General features: G+C 51.8%; 1 protein-coding gene across 1 annotated transcript in view; it reads right to left on the minus strand.

Annotated features, from left to right (window-relative positions):
- Nucleotides 1–17,788, minus strand: part of LOC147702156 (proton channel OTOP2-like) — a 502,417-nt gene that overhangs the window by 365,070 nt on the left and 119,559 nt on the right. The window lies entirely within an intron of this gene.

The following is a 17,788-nucleotide window of genomic DNA, read 5'->3' on the forward strand; positions in this document are numbered from 1 at the left end:
AAACAAATCAGAACGCAGCATTTCTGATTAAAGCCAATGAAAAACATGGACAGAAAGTGGGCGGAATTTCTCCCACTATACTGTATACAGCATCTCTCAACAAGACAGCGCATGCGCTGCCTAGTCCAAGACCTAAAAAGTGATTTTAATCTAATGGCATTTATTTATGTTATTTACCTTTTTATCTTAGATCTTTAAATTTAAAAAAAACAGTACCTCTTTAATTTCATTGGCAGAGCATGCGTACTGAGGCATGCTCATGCTTGCGTGATGACAAGTGTGCACAAATATTTCATCATGCAAACAATGCACCTTTGAAATGGCGGCCGCTAACTGCATCATCAATCCCGTTACCAATTCTGATAATGTATCCAGGTATTTTTGCACCTTGCAAGTGTCGTTGTCATGCCGATGACCTTGCAGAAGATGCGTCATCCTCTCTAATGATGCCATGTTAATGGCTAAGGAACTCAGAGGGTCAGCGACCCCACAACGCAAAACCTGTAAGGGCAACTCCGCCTATTATGATTCTGGGGTCGATACAATGAAATAACTAACATAAAGTATGCAAAGGGGGTATCCATTATCAGGACTGCAAAACTTTGGTGAGTTAGCTAGTATTATTGTTATTATTATTATGAATAGTATTATTAATAATAATACTATTATTATTATTACTAACAATAATATACTATTGTAATTATATCATTATAATAAGAATTGATATGGTTTACATGGGTGTCCATGTACACTGTCATTATTAAAATGATCGTAACAGTATTTTTATTAGTATTGTTAATATCATATTAATAATAATTCTTATTATCATAGTTTCACTTTGGATTTATGACCATTAGGAGCAATAGCTATAGTAATGAAAACAGCAATAATATTATGATGATGGTGTGCATGGACACAGTAATTACTATTAACAATATTGTTCCTATTACCATCGACATTATACAATGAACCAGCCATCTCTACGGTTTACGCTCACTTTAGAGATATACTAGCAGGCATCTGGAAGCATAAACTCTAAGCGAAGCTGCAGGCAGTGCCACCCTCCAGTGTGAGTGTTGTGGGTAAAAGAAGATATAATCACGGGTAGCCGGGTAATGTGTCCAAGTTGGAAGTTTATTTGTAGTTCATCATCAGTTCCATAGTAGATTCAGTTGTACATAAGAAGATGAATTAAAGGGTCCCACCAGGAGCTAGATGGTTGTTGCTCAGCCCACTCTCATCAACTGTCATTCTCCACACAAAACCAAGCACACTCACATTCTACTCTCTCTGACATCAAGCACTCCAACATTCCACGCAGACATCACACTCATTCTGGCTGAGCAACTAGGAGGGAGATGATTCACGGTACAACATAGAGCATGGCCAGCAATGGCCTAAGATACAAAGAGCGGCGGACACCCTAGTGCCCGACTCCTGCCCCTGTGCCCAGCAGTGCCACCCTCCAGTATGTGCACAGCCAGCACTGAGCCACGGGCACTCTTGTGCCCAGTCCTGTCCCTGTGCCCAGCAGTGCCACCCCCCAGTGCGGGCACGCCCAGCACTAAGCCCCAGGCATCCTTGTACCCAGTCCTACCCCTGTGCCCAGCAATGCCACCCTTCAGTGTGGGCATGTCTAGCACTGAGCACCGGGCACCCTTGTGCCTGACTCCTGCCCCCTTGCCCAGCCCGGAGCCGCCCCCAGCTGCATCCCCTTCATGAATAAAGAGGTCCCAGCTCGCAGACGAGGCCTGTTGCCGATTTATATGGCATTTTATGAAGACATAAATATATTGCAATGAGTCCTAAGCCCTATAGATGGTATCTGCCCTGACAGCTCCGTCTCTGGCACCAGCCACCAGAGCCCCCATGCGAACGTGCTCCAGCCTGCATCCCTGCCGCTGGCCGCGCGACACGAAGGGGAGGTAACGCGAGACAGCGTCTTAGTGACACATGCCTCGCGAGCAGAACGTCACCAGCGCGACAGGCAGGGCGCCGCCCCCCCCCCGTCTAGGTGGCCAATGCATGAGCTGCATGGGGAGGTAGGCGGGCCCAGGGCCTTTATCTAGGCCTGCCCAGTTCAACACTTCCTCTTTCCGCCGCTGTAGATGGATGACTGCTCTGCGCTCTCGTCGTCGGAGTCCTTTTCCCCGAGGTATGCGTGTTACCGGCCTCCCCCCGGCTCCGTCCCTGGGCATGACCAGGTTGATAGGGCCCAGTGGCTTGTCCACGGGGGGGGTTGCGGGGCACCTGGATGGCCGTTGCAGTAGGCCGGGAGGGAGCGTGGAACAGGGCGCCGACTAGACTAGTTAAGGTTGCGGTTGGTTAGGTGTGCGGCCGAGGGTGAGAGCGTGTGTTGTTGGTCGGCGTTTCAGCCACGTGTGTGTCTGAGGCTTGGGCACTGGGCGAGGACTGTGGGGGCGGGCGTGTTCAACGTGAGCACGGAGCGGCTTTCCCGTGGCCTAAGCGCCTTTCGGGTGGCCATCTTGACTGAATGCCTCGCGTGCTGGCGTCGGGGTTTCCGGGTTGAGCACGAGCTGCGTTGATTCGCTTCCTTCCCCTTGGTGCTCTGAGCCTTCGTTGCGTGTATGATGAGCGCATGTTAAATAAGCTTCTCCGCGTAGGCGAAATCCCGTGGGTAGCGTTGTGGGTCCGCCGGGGCCCTTAGCATGATCACCCAGCGAGTCGGAGTTGGAGGGGGTGATTGTTACATCCATTTAGGGCATTAGAAGAAGTCAGCGAGGCAGCGCCCAAGGGACAGACATGCAGCCTCGATCGGCGGTATAATCCATGCTCCACATTACTTTAATTTCCGCACACAGAGCAGGGTAACAGGGCAATAATGTGCAGCCGCGTTCCCGTTGGCAAAACAGCAGCAGGCGATGCGTGTTTACGCTACGAGTTACATCCCTAGGCACAATGCATTCATGCTCCCCATTAGTTCAATTTCCGCACACAGAGCAGGGCAACAGGGCAATAATTTGCAGCCGCGTTTCCGCTTGCAAACGAGCAGCAGGCGATGCGTGTTTATGCTACGAGTTACATCTCTAGGCACTATGCACTGTTTCTACGAGGGAGGGATCACAATGCTAGATGGGATGATGGAAACCAGCTTGGCAGTTCAATAATAAGTGCTGGTCCACTACGAGGAAAAAGGATAAGGGGGCACACGTGGAAATGTTTCAGTTGCCTGCCGAGTATGCCCTGTCGATGCATGGTTGCGGGGGCGCCAGATGGCTCTCTATATAAAAGCTCCACAACTACCTCCATGGGATCGTGCTAGGATGGACTACACCTTCATAAAGGCGCATTGAAATATGCACTTCGATAGTCCACTACATGCACTATACGATATAGAATTACAGGTCAGAACGTTGCGAGAACGCTTGTCATGAGCCCAAAGGTTATGCTAATCACCTGTTGTCATTTCCCTCCATCTTGTCCGTCTCGTTAGGAGGACCAGGAGTCGAGTTTAGCTTCGACGAGCGGGCGGGCGGAGCCGGCAGCATCAACTGCGCAGGGCATTCAGGTGAGACGGGGCCGCCTAGTGCAAGGCGGGGTGGGGACATCTATGGAGGGACCTTTCCTTCAACAGGACAGGGCAGAGCCGGGTGTAGAACCTTTTCCTTCACAGGACGGTGCAGAGCTTGGTGCAGTCGTGTAAATACATTATGTTTTACAGGTTTCACAAGATACGTGGGGATTGCGGGCAGTGATCGGTTGGCCATATTAAAGGACGCCAGGTAAGATATTTGGCCAGAAATGTCATGTGTCGTGCCAGCGGGAACGCGGGTTTCGCTTTAGGTAGGACGATGTCGTGTGGGAATACAGGTGAAGCGACTCGTGCTGTTTTACAGGTCCGGCTCGGTACAGGTTTGGCTTCGGCGCGTGTGGCTCTGGGAGTGCGTGACGGCGGACGTCTTTAAGGAACATCAGGTAAAACATTCGCGTCGGGCACGTCACCGGGCAGTGGCGAGAGGGTTATCACCGAGCCAAAAAGATAATTGTTAGATTGTTAGCTAAGGGAGGCCCAGGACTTAGTCCCGCCAGGGTTGTGGGCAGAGACTTTAGCGGTTTACAGTGCTTGATGTGTACCTTTCACTTGTAGGATCCAAGGGGCAGGAGCAGCCACGATGAGCTCCCGCAGTGACGCTTTGCCACAGGACGGATTATGGGCAGAATTCTTGGCGGCCGCACAGGCAAAGGGGCCGGCATGGGCGCAGGGCTTTATCGAGGCTCGCCGTCTAGAAGAGGAGGGCGGACAAGGTCCATGCGACGACACACCGGGCACGTCAGGAGAGGGAACGCGTCGGTCCACCCGCAAAAGGAAAGCCACAAGGAAGGACTTTCCAGTCGCACAGCCACGTAGGGTTGAGGCAGCAACAGTCGCACTGCCACGTAGGGTTGAGGCGGCAACACCAGCGATCCCTGTGGAGGTGGTGGTCGACACAACAAATATGCCAGTAGGACCCACGGCGGTGCCTGTGGCAGAGATGAATGACTTGTCCCAACTGGGTAAGACAATGGAGAACATGATGGGTTTAATGGCCATGTTCCAGAAGCGTTTAGACTCCATAACGATAGCACATGAGAAATTGGCTCCTCTCTTGGGGGCGGTACCTTCTGATCCAGTGAGCCAGGTATGGGCTCAGGTTGGGCCGCTGCCGTTAGGGGGGTTGTCGTCAGTGGTCATACCGGCGCCCTCCTGTCGGGGTGCCAACTCACAGGCGGGGCAGGATGCCGTCCCAGTCAGTCAACAGGGCACGGTCAACAGCGCATCGCAGGCGGGGCCCAACACTTTTTCGGCCGCTCCGCAGATCATTAATGCTATCAATTCACAAAGTGTATCGGCCGTTACACAGCAGATCAGTGCGGCGGCGGTCCAGCCGAGCGTGGGTCAAGTGTTTCCTGTGACTGGAGCCCCACAAATTGTTAATACAGTTAACTCGCAGAATGTGTCAGCAGGGAATCAGCCGAGTGTGCCCCCCAGTGCTCATCAGAGTGGACCCCCTGGTACACCAGTAATTATACCCCAGGCAGCGCCCACAGAAGGGGTAGCGGGTGTTGGTTCAGGTTCAGGGGGGGCTTTGGGTGGGGCGGCTCCTGGCCCAGCGGGTGCGGGGGCAGGGGGCGGGGCTGCTCCGAGTCCGGCAGGTGGGGCTCAGCCAACAGGTATGGGGTTCAAAAATAAAGGTGGTTGTTCATTGGCAAGGCAAGTGCCGCAGGCGGCAAAGGAGGGCATATGGAGAAGGGAATACATAGACATCTTGACCTTGCTCATGCACGAACACTCGGGGGCGGACACGAGAAGGATGGGTAAGAAGGAGGAGGATAAGGTCAAGTTTCAGCTGTGGCCAGACAAGACCATCGAGAATTGGACAGAGGCGTTCAATATCTTGGCGGCCATAATAGTGCAGAAGGACCCAGGTCAAAGCGAGGCGTTAATGGAGTATGCCAATTCCATCCAGCAAGGGGCAAGAGAATCTGGGGGGATGGGATGGTTTTACTACGATCAGGAGTTCAGGAAGTCCATGGCCAGCTGCCCTGAGATGGGTTGGGACCACACCGACGTGCAGCTATGGTTCAAGCATATGTGCAGGACGGGCAATGGGAAGAAGGAGACATCGCACAGGTCACAAGGTGAGAGCCAGGAGGCCAAGCGTTGGGACCAGGATAGGAAGTGGGAACAATACCCGAGGCGGTCCTTTCAGCAGCCCTTTCGGGGGGGTCGAGGGAGGGGCTATGGTACAGGACCAAGGCGTTTCAATTCAGGGACTTGTAGGCTTTTCAACGATGGCGCTTGCACATGGGGAAGGGCATGTAAGTTCGCACACGAGTGCAGTAAGTGTGGGTCCCAACACGCGGCAATCTCTTGCACCACGGTCCAGAACCAAGCCACCAACACAGCAATGGGTTCAGACGGGGCCAGACAATGAGGTTATACAGGGGCAAACAGGTCCTTTAGGTAGTGATGACTTAGATTCTGAACGTGATGTGGTGATGGCAGGTGAAGACTTGGATTGTAGATGTGATTTGGTAATCCCCCAGCTGGGTGAGGGGATGGTGCATTGCAAGGGTCCTTCCCCCATAAGACTGCGGAACTTGCTGCCGTTGCTCAGGGTATACCCTCTTAAGAAGGAACGTGAGCTACTGAATGAAGGTTTCATGGACGGTTTCACGATTCCATACAAGGGCCCCTTGGGCCACAGGGATGCGCTGAACTTGAGATCGGCTAGGGACCTACCTCAAGTTGTTACCCAGAAATTACAGAAGGAGGTTGAATTGGGGCGGGTGGCTGGGCCATATCCTTCCCCACCCCTCCCGAATTTTCTAGTTTCTCCATTAGGTGTTGTCCCAAAGAAGCAGCAGGGTTCCTTCAGATTGATCCACCATCTTTCGTACCCTGAGGGCAATTCAGTCAACCACTGGCTGGATGAAGGGGCATGTTCGGTCTCTTATTGCTCTCTAGACATGGCCATCGATTTGATCAGGAGGACAGGCAGGGGAGCTTGGTTGGCAAAAGCAGATATAGAGTCAGCATTCCGCCTCTTGCCTGTCCACCCAGACAGTCAACATCTGCTGGGTTTCAGTTGGGGAGGGGCACTGTACTTTGACCGTTGCATGCCAATGGGTTGCGCGGTGTCGTGCGCCCTTTTTGAGACTTTCAGCTCTTTTCTGCAGTGGGCACTCTCGCACAGGTACGGTATTTCACAAGTCACTCACTACCTGGATGACTTCCTCTTTTTTGGCAGAGACGGTTCGCAGGAGTGCAATGAAGCATTGCGAGCTTTTGAGGACTTGGCTGAGCACTTGGGGGTCCCCCTGGCACCGGGGAAAACTGAAGGGCCCGCACAAGTGCTAACATTCCTGGGAATAGAACTAGACACTGTCAACGGGCAATCCAGGTTACCAGCTGACAAGGTGGGTGACTTGAGGCAGGAGATTGCAGCAATGCTGGGGAAGGGCAGCGCAACCCTCGAACGAGTGCAGAGCTTGTTAGGCAAACTGAACTTTGCCGCAAGGGTTATACCGGCAGGCAAGGTGTTCTCACGCAGGTTGGCTAAGGCTACGGCAGGGATTGTGAAAAAACACCACCTAGTTCGCCTGGGGCACGGTTTGAGGGCTGACCTGACCATGTGGGATGAATTCCTGAGTAACTTTAACGGTACAGTTATCTGGAGGGCCCCCTGGGAGAGCAGCCAGGGCATCTGTCTATTTTCTGATGCATCAGGGAGAGTAGGATTCGGGGTCATATTTCGGGAGAAATGGTGTGCAATGAAATGGCCAGATACATGGCGTAAGAAAGGGGTGACAGCGAATATCACTGTCCTCGAGCTCTTTCCCATTGTGGTGGCTGTGCATCTGTGGCCGGCGGAGCTGGGCAACAGGAAGGTGGTGTTCTGGTCTGACAACCTTGCTGTGGTCCAGGCGATCAACGGCCTGAGTGCGAGCTGCCCGCTGGTCCTTAGCTTACTGAGAGAGTTGGTCAGGGCAGGGTTGCGCCTCAACATAGAGTTTAAAGCTAGACATGTGGAGGGTGTCAAAAATGTGGCAGCTGACGCTCTCTCTCGCTTTCAGCTGTCACGTTTCCGGGAGGCATGGCCGCAGGCAAGCAAGGAGATGACACCGTTCCCAGCAGTGTACTGGCGACTCCTTCAGTGGGGGAACGCTTAAAGCAGATGGGCCAGCGTTCCTTGGCGTTATCGACAAGGAGGAGATATGCATCACAGCTGGACACATTTCAAGCAGTGACGAAGTACCTTGGTGCGACGGAGGGTGGCTTGATGGGACAGGTTGAAGGCTTTGTTGTTTGGGCGAAAGAATCCGGCAAAACGCATTCTTGGGTGTGCAGCCACCTGGCCGCCCTCAGGCATGATACGAAGCTGAATGGTGAAGACGACCCCACAGGGACATTTAGGATCAGGGCGGCACTGAAAGGCTGGGCGAGGGATGAAATCAGGAGCCCTGATAAGAGAGCCGGGATAGATTTTCCTACCCTGAAATGCATGATAGACACAATACCTGCGGTGGCCAGTTCGGCCTTTGAGGCCCGCCTGTTTGCAACAGCGTTCTGCCTGGCCTTTTTTGGGGCGTTCCGGACCAGCGAGCTGGTGGTCAGATCAAAGAACGACAGGTCGGGGAGGGCACTGGACATGCTGGATGTAAATGCCAGGGATTCCCTGATCTTATGGTTGCGCAAATCCAAGACCGATCAGGCTGGGAGGGGAGTGGAGATAACATTGCATGCGTTTGAGGACCCCAGATATTGCCCGGTGTCTTTGGCGCGGGAATATCTGAGAATTAGACCGCTGCTGGCGGGACCTTTTTTGATACACGCAGATGGCACGCCTTTAACTAAGTTCCAATTTGAAAAGGTGATGGAGAGAGTGCTGGCAAAGGTGGGGTTGGCAGCAGCTGGGGATGGCAAAAAATTTTCCAGCCATTCTTTCAGAATTGGGGCAGCCACAGCTGCATACAAGGCGGGCCTGGGGGAAGAGGGGGTCAAAAGAGTGGGGAGATGGTCATCAGCATGTTATCAAAGATATGTACGCCCATAATACTAAGCAATGCCAAGCTGTCATTTTCCAATTTACATGTAGTGATGCTATTGAATTGTGGTGTGTTATTGTTTGTTTGGGGTTGCAGTGAAGTTTAGAATAAAAGCATTATACCAAATGTGTCTTTTCTTTCAGTCGGCGTCTGCGTGTGGGTGATGGGGCATTCGTATGTCTCCAGACTCGAGCGATGGGCTGCATTCAGGAAATGGGAATTGGCCTTTCCAAAGACACGGATAGTATGGATGGGCTCACCAGGAATGAAGTGGGATCAGCTGCAGCGTAGACTGGCGCAGGGAGTGGCAGCCGGGGGGGGACCTCCCAACATTTTAGTGGTACATCTGGGTGGTAACGACCTGGTTACAAGGGGGAGGCGAGCCCTAGTGGATACTATGCAGCGGGAATTCACGGCAATAGCGAACGAGTTGGGAACAACGGAATTGGTATGGTCAGAGATTGTCCCACGCAGGACATGGAGAGGAGCGCGGTCACCGGGTGCCATCGAGCAGAGCAGGAGAAGGGTGAACAGGGCCATGCAGAAATTCACCGAAAAAAGGGGTATGGGTTTTATTAGGCATTCATTAATACAGGACAGGGTTGTGGGTTACTATGACAAGGATGGGGTTCACTTGTCTGAGACGGGGATGGATGTGTTTCTCCTTGACTTACAGGAAACTTTGGCGGCAGCAGGCTGCGTGTGAGATACGGGTGTTAGGGCTAAGTAGGGTGCTAGGTGGTGGGGGACTCTGTCATCGGCGGAGGCCTCATCCAGAGCTGTGGTGGAGTACAGGGCGATCTGGAAGCAGATGGACAGTAAGGGTACCTCTGCGGCAGAAGGAGACAGCAATACCTCTGCCTGGCACAGTAGGGGTGCCCGAGCCAAAACTTGGAGCCGAGGGGGTTCTAGGAAGCAACGTCGGCGCCCCGTTAGTCCTTCGGGCGGTCGGGGGGCCTAAACTGACCGGGGGTGTGCCTCATCGCTCCGCCCCGACAGGGGGGGCGGGAGTAAACGAGATAACCATTAAAAGTATTGCACCGTCAAGAGCATCGACTTACCGTGCAAATTGGCTAATTAGGCAGGCGGGCCAGCGAGGGGCTGCCGTCTTGGATCGCCTGTAAGATGACCCACCTATCTGATGTAATATGCAAATAAACCTGCACCACCGTTTTCCCACAAGCATGTCTCAGGAGTCTTCTTGGTGTGAATGTAGTGGGTACAAGTGGAGCGAGTGATGGCGGTGTGGGCACTATGCCGCTGGCCGCGCGACACGAAGGGGAGGTAACGCGAGACAGCGTCTTAGTGACACATGCCTCGCGAGCAGAACGTCACCAGCGCGACAGGCAGGGCGCCGCCCCCCCCCCCGTCTAGGTGGCCAATGCATGAGCTGCATGGGGAGGTAGGCGGGCCCAGGGCCTTTATCTAGGCCTGCCCAGTTCAACACTTCCTCTTTCCGCCGCTGTAGATGGATGACTGCTCTGCGCTCTCCCGCCCTGGCCCAGACCCAGCGGCAGAGCAGCAGGTTGGTGTGAACAAAGTAATGGTCTTTTTTGTGTTGCAGGCGGAGTCACAGGGCGATCTGGAAGCAGATGGACAGTAAGGGTACCTCTGCGGCAGAAGGAGACAGCAATACCTCTGCCTGGCACAGTAGGGGTGCCCGAGCCAAAACCTGGAGCCGAGGGGGTTCTAGGAAGCAACGTCGGCGCCCCGTTAGTCCTTCGGGCGGTCGGGGGGCCTAAACTGACCGGGGGTGTGCCTCATCGCTCCGCCCCGACAGGGGGGGCGGGAGTAAACGAGATAACCATTAAAAGTATTGCACCGTCAAGAGCATCGACTTACCGTGCAAATTGGCTAATTAGGCAGGCGGGCCAGCGAGGGGCTGCCGTCTTGGATCGCCTGTAAGATGACCCACCTATCTGATGTAATATGCAAATAAACCTGCACCACCGTTTTCCCACAAGCATGTCTCAGGAGTCTTCTTGGTGTGAATGTAGTGGGTACAAGTGGAGCGAGTGATGGCGGTGTGGGCACTATGAACCATGCATCCCCTATTCACGGATGGCTCGTAAAGGATAAACAGCTGAGGATCCAGGATCCTATCTTCTGTCTTCTTTTTTATAATTACATAAAAACAGTCCTCATGCTTAAACCCCGCGCTAGGTGTGTATTTCAAGACTCACCTCTGCTTGGAGACAAGGAGAAACAAACAGACAGACCCTGATGCGCGATCGGATATTTAACAAGCGCGCTGTGGGAGCATGTGAGCGCGCGGTAGGAGCGTGTAAGGCATAGAGGAGACGCCATGCGCTTGCACATCGCCTGTCCGTGCGCGCACATGGTTTGTCTCCCTTCGCACACCAAACCGATGACAATAGAGTCTCGTCAAGATTTGTGGTTCTCAGTGGAGAACCAAATCAAATACAATAAACCTGAAACTTGAGTCTCGCCAAGGCAAAGAAGCGCATGCGCTACGTTCGCTAGGCGGGATCTAAAAATAACAAGCAGCCACAGCAGCTCCATGATTACATTACAGGACATAGATTGTATTCCCATGTCCTAGGAAGGCAAGTTTGCAGCTCCCCCTCAAACTACAGAGTAACGCGTTTGCTCTCATAACCTTCCACGTAGGGCTCAGTGTATGTGCATGATTGTCATGCAGGCTAGTCACAAACAAAATAAGGATACCTATGAAAACTACATTTGAGTTCCTTACGGCAATCTTTGAATGTCTAAAGACGTGCTTTCAAAGGCATCAAAGTGAAGTATTACATGAACGTTACATTTAATTACATATTAATACCAATCCATTAGATCTCAAAAATAAGTTGAAATGATCGTTCAATACGGCAAACATTTCATGAATGTTACAATACTAAGTGACGCATCATAATGCCGTGTATCGGCAAGAATAATAATTTAACATGTCCAACAGAAATGAAAAAAGATTGAAAGCTTTTGAGCAAAAGATCAAACAGCGCAAAGAAGAAGAATTTGACCGGGATGAGAAGGATTATAGCCGGATCTTAACCTTTGCCAAAAAATATAAGAACACAAGGAAAGAGTTAAGACAAATATTGCCACAACATCAGGTGGCAGTCCCTGAAACATCGGAGTCTGAAATCACAGGAGATGAGTCCTTGAATGAAGATGGAGGTGGGATGTTATCAATGGATCCTCCTTTTCACGAGGAATTCAAACTCATCAGGAAGCAACATCTACAAGGAGGCAGAGGCAAACCCCCAGAGCAGTCCGCAAGAGGAAAAAGAGGCGGGGGTGGGGGCCCAAAAAATCGAAGGCTCACCACCAGTAACCCGCAGCAAGAAGTTCTCAATAAGCGGAAATGAAGCAGGACAATTTGACGATTGTCATTGTGACACCTAGGATTTTGACCACAGAGGAAGAATCTGTATTGAAACTTGGTCTCTCATTCTGCCCACATAAAAACTTCAAATTCACGCAAACAGGAATTGATTTATTTAAATTCACGCGCAAGCTGAAATTGCATAAGTACTTTATGCTGAAACCATATATTAAGAAAGTGAAAAATCTGGAGCAAGGTGGAACCGAAACAGATGGTGTGACAGGCAAGGACATTGCAGCTTTGAAAGTATTAGAAGGTTTAAGAACTGAAACCACTGAAATTGAACATACCGACATTGGCCCAACACAACTGGTGGCCCAACTAGTGATTCAACAAAGTAGAGCTATGAGTCCCTTTAAACCTGTATCGGTATTTCTGAAAGCATGCCGTTATACATTTAAAGATGGCGGCAAAATGTAGACTGTTGAACTGGTGATAGTCTGTTCTCTATTTCCATACCGGATACTGCAAGCTTGTATATAGAAATGTAAATATGGCTAGGGCGTTTTATGCAGAAATTGACAAAGGCTAAGCGCCCTGAGTTCTCTAATAAAATCTTTTTGAACTCCCCCCTGTGAATGCCATCATCTATAATGGGTACGATTACCCGATGGCGCTGTGAGCGGAATATATATATATATATATATATCAACACCAGTCCTACTTCCCCAAGAGAAAGCAGGTCCGACACATGCTCGGAGTTAGACAGAAGGCTTTATTTCCCAAACACAGGCGCTTGATTCACAGGTCAATGGAAACGCTTGGCAGACGCGTTTCAGCCTGTCGGCTTTCTTCAGTGCCTCGTTCCACACAGTGATCGATGTTCACCTGGGGGCTGGTTTCAAAAGCGTCATGATGCGCTCTGATTGGCCATCGCTGTTAGTCCAGCCTCCTCCGTCACTAGGGTGCTCCTCCATGCCGGGGTTTCCATGCTCACCTTGACGAATGAAGGATACAGTGATGCTTCACTCAAAAAGCCCAGTGGCTTCCCAGTCACACTGGTCAAGAAATGCACTGTTTCCCGTACACATAGGATTTATTCGGACCACAAAGTCTTTACTGGCCCACTCCTTATGCAGCACTGGACTGCATCCTCTCTCCCCTTCTGGTTTCAGCCACTCAGGTGAGTTTCCTTTTTCCAAACGGGGGGGCGCCGTGCTGTATTTTCGTACCATACCAAAGTTTTTAACAGGGTGCACGGAGCTCCAGACCGAGAGGGCGTGTCGGAAAACGGTTCCTGTTTCACCGTATAGACACCAACACCAGTCCTACTTCCCCAAGAGAAAGCAGGTCCGACACATGCTCGGAGTTAGACAGAAGGCTTTATTTCCCAAACACAGGCGCTTGATTCACAGGTCAATGGAAACGCTTGGCAGACGCGTTTCAGCCTGTCGGCTTTCTTCAGTGCCTCGTTCCAAGCAGTGATCGATGTTCACCTGGGGGCTGGTTTCAAAAGCGTCATGATGCGCTCTGATTGGCCGTCGTTGTTAGTCCAGCCTCCTCCGTCACTAGGGCGCTCCTCCATGCCGGGGTTTCCATGCTCACCTTGACGAATGAAGGATACAGTGATGCTTCACTCAAAAAGCCCAGTGGCTTCCCAGTCACACTGGTCAAGAAATGCACTGTTTCCCGTACACATAGGATTTATTCGGACCACAAAGTCTTTACTGGCCCACTCCTTATGCAGCACTGGACTGCATCCTCTCTCCCCTTCTGGTTTCAGCCACTCAGGTGAGTTTCCTTTTTCCAAACGGGGGGGCGCCGTGCTGTATTTTCGTACCATACCAAAGTTTTTAACAGGGTGCACGGAGCTCCAGACCGAGAGGGCGTGTCGGAAAACGGTTCCTGTTTCACCGTATAGACACCAACACCAGTCCTACTTCCCCAAGAGAAAGCAGGTCCGACACATGCTCGGAGTTAGACAGAAGGCTTTATTTCCCAAACACAGGCGCTTGATTCACAGGTCAATGGAAACGCTTGGCAGACGCGTTTCAGCCTGTCGGCTTTCTTCAGTGCCTCGTTCCACACAGTGATCGATGTTCACCTGGGGGCTGGTTCGAAAGCGCCATGATGCGCTCTGATTGGCCGTCGTTGTTAGTCCAGCCTCCTCCGTCACTAGGGCGCTCCTCCATGCCGGGGTTTCCATGCTCACCTTGACGAATGAAGGATACAGTGATGCTTCACTCAAAAAGCCCAGTGGCTTCCCAGTCACACTGGTCAAGAAATGCACTGTTTCCCGTACACATAGGATTTATTCGGACCACAAAGTCTTTACTGGCCCACTCCTTATGCAGCACTGGACTGCATCCTCTCTCCCCTTCTGGTTTCAGCCACTCAGGTGAGTTTCCTTTTTCCAAACGGGGGGGCGCCGTGCTGTATTTTCGTACCATACCAAAGTTTTTAACAGGGTGCACGGAGCTCCAGACCGAGAGGGCGTGTCGGAAAACGGTTCCTGTTTCACCGTATAGACACCAACACCAGTCCTACTTCCCCAAGAGAAAGCAGGTCCGACACATGCTCGGAGTTAGACAGAAGGCTTTATTTCCCAAACACAGGCGCTTGATTCACAGATCAATGGAAACGCTTGGCAGACGCGTTTCAGCCTGTCGGCTTTCTTCAGTGCCTCGTTCCACACAGTGATCGATGTTCACCTCGGGGCTGGTTTCAAAAGCGTCATGATGCGCTCTGATTGGCCGTCGTTGTTAGTCCAGCCTCCTCCGTCACTAGGGCGCTCCTCCATGCCGGGATTTCCATGCTCACCTTGACGAATGAAGGATACAGTGATGCTTCACTCAAAAAGCCCAGTGGCTTCCCAGTCACACTGGTCAAGAAATGCACTGTTTCCCGTACACATAGGATTTATTCGGACCACAAAGTCTTTACTGGCCCACTCCTTATGCAGCACTGGACTGCATCCTCTCTCCCCTTCTGGTTTCAGCCACTCAGGTGAGTTTCCTTTTTCCAAACGGGGGGGCACCGTGCTGTATTTTCGTACCATACCAAAGTTTTTAACAGGGTGCACGGAGCTCCAGACCGAGAGGGCGTGTCGGAAAACGGTTCCTGTTTCACCGTATAGACACCAACACCAGTCCTACTTCCCCAAGAGAAAGCAGGTCCGACACATGCTCGGAGTTAGACAGAAGGCTTTATTTCCCAAACACAGGCGCTTGATTCACAGGTCAATGGAAACGCTTGGCAGACACGTTTCAGCCTGTCGGCTTTCTTCAGTGCCTCGTTCCACACAGTGATCGATGTTCACCTGGGGGCTGGTTTCAAAAGCGTCATGATGCGCTCTGATTGGCCGTCGTTGTTAGTCCAGCCTCCTCCGTCACTAGGGCGCTCCTCCGTGCCGGGGTTTCCATGCTCACCTTGACGAATGAAGGATACAGTGATGCTTCATTCAAAAAGCCCAGTGGCTTCCCAGTCACACTGGTCAAGAAATGCACTGTTTCCCATACACATAGGATTTATTCGGACCACAAAGTCTTTACTGGCCAACTCCTTATGCAGCACTGGACTGCATCCTCTCTCCCCTTCTGGTTTCAGCCACTCAGGTGAGTTTCCTTTTTCCAAACGGGGGGGGGCGCCGTGCTGTATTTTCGTACCATACCAAAGTTTTTAACAGGGTGCACGGAGCTCCAGACCGAGAGGGCGTGTCGGAAAACGGTTCCTGTTTCACCGTATAGACACCAACACCAGTCCTACTTCCCCAAGAGAAAGCAGGTCCGACACATGCTCGGAGTTAGACAGAAGGCTTTATTTCCCAAACACAGGCGCTTGATTCACAGGTCAATGGAAACGCTTGGCAGACGCGTTTCAGCCTGTCGGCTTTCTTCAGTGCCTCGTTCCACACAGTGATCGATGTTCACCTGGGGGCTGGTTTCAAAAGCGTCATGATGCGCTCTGATTGGCCGTCGTTGTTAGTCCAGCCTCCTCCATCACTAGGGTGCTCCTCCATGCCGGGGTTTCCATGCTCACCTTGACGAATGAAGGATACAGTGATGCTTCACTCAAAAAGCCCAGTGGCTTCCCAGTCACACTGGTCAAGAAATGCACTGTTTCCCGTACACATAGGATTTATTCGGACCACAAAGTCTTTACTGCCCCACTCCTTATGCAGCACTGGACTGCATCCTCTCTCCCCTTCTGGTTTCAGCCACTCAGGTGAGTTTCCTTTTTCCAAACGGGGGGGCGCCGTGCTGTATTTTCGTACCATACCAAAGTTTTTAACAGGGTGCACGGAGCTCCAGACCGAGAGGGCGTGTCGGAAAACGGTTCCTGTTTCACCGTATAGACACCAACACCAGTCCTACTTCCCCAAGAGAAAGCAGGTCCGACACATGCTCGGAGTTAGACAGAAGGCTTTATTTCCCAAACACAGGCGCTTGATTCACAGGTCAATGGAAACGCTTGGCAGACGCGTTTCAGCCTGTCGGCTTTCTTCAGTGCCTCGTTCCACACAGTGATCGATGTTCACCTGGGGGCTGGTTTCAAAAGCGTCATGATGCGCTCTGATTGGCCGTCGTTGTTAGTCCAGCCTCCTCCGTCACTAGGGCGCTCCTCCATGCCGGGGTTTCCATGCTCACCTTGACGAATGAAGGATACAGTGATGCTTCACTCAAAAAGCCCAGTGGCTTCCCAGTCACACTGGTCAAGAAATGCACTGTTTCCCGTACACATAGGATTTATTCGGACCACAAAGTCTTTACTGGCCCACTCCTTATGCAGCACTGGACTGCATCCTCTCTCCCCTTCTGGTTTCAGCCACTCAGGTGAGTTTCCTTTTTCCAAACGGGGGGGCGCCGTGCTGTATTTTCGTACCATACCAAAGTTTTTAACAGGGTGCACGGAGCTCCAGACCGAGAGGGCGTGTCGGAAAACGGTTCCTGTTTCACCGTATAGACACCAACACCAGTCCTACTTCCCGAAGAGAAAGCAGGTCCGACACATGCTCGGAGTTAGACAGAAGGCTTTATTTCCCAAACACAGGCGCTTGATTCACAGGTCAATGGAAACGCTTGGCAGACGCGTTTCAGCCTGTCGGCTTTCTTCAGTGCCTCGTTCCACACAGTGATCGATGTTCACCTGGGGGCTGGTTTCAAAAGCGCCATGATGCGCTCTGATTGGCCGTCGTTGTTAGTCCAGCCTCCTCCGTCACTTGGGCGCTCCTCCATGCCGGGGTTTCCATGCTCACCTTGACGAATGAAGGATACAGTGATGCTTCACTCAAAAAGCCCAGTGGCTTCCCAGTCACACTGGTCAAGAAATGCACTGTTTCCCGTACACATAGGATTTATTCGGACCACAAAGTCTTTACTGGCCCACTCCTTATGCAGCACTGGACTGCATCCTCTCTCCCCTTCTGGTTTCAGCCACTCAGGTGAGTTTCCTTTTTCCAAACGGGGGGGCGCAGTGCTGTATTTTCGTACCATACCAAAGTTTTTAATAGGGTGCACAGAGTTCCAGACCGAGAGGGCGTGTCGGAAAACGGTTCCTGTTTCACCGTATAGACACCAACACCAGTCCTATTTCCCCAAGAGAAAGCTGGTCCGACACATGCTCGGAGTTAGACAGAAGGCTTTATTTCCCAAACACAGGCGCTTGATTCACAGGTCAATGGAAACGCTTGGCAGACGCGTTTCAGCCTGTCGGCTTTCTTCAGTGCCTCGTTCCACACAGTGATCGATGTTCACCTGGGGGCTGGTTTCAAAAGCGTCATGATGCGCTCTGATTGGCCGTCGTTGTTAGTCCAGCCTCCTCCGTCACTAGGGCGCTCCTCCATGCCGGGGTTTCCATGCTCACCTTGACGAATGAAGGATACAGTGATGCTTCACTCAAAAAGCCCAGTGGCTTCCCAGTCACACTGGTCAAGAA

Source organism: Lissotriton vulgaris, chromosome 7 (assembly GCF_964263255.1).
Source record: "Lissotriton vulgaris chromosome 7, aLisVul1.2, whole genome shotgun sequence".
NCBI classification, from domain to species: Eukaryota; Metazoa; Chordata; class Amphibia; order Caudata; family Salamandridae; genus Lissotriton; species Lissotriton vulgaris.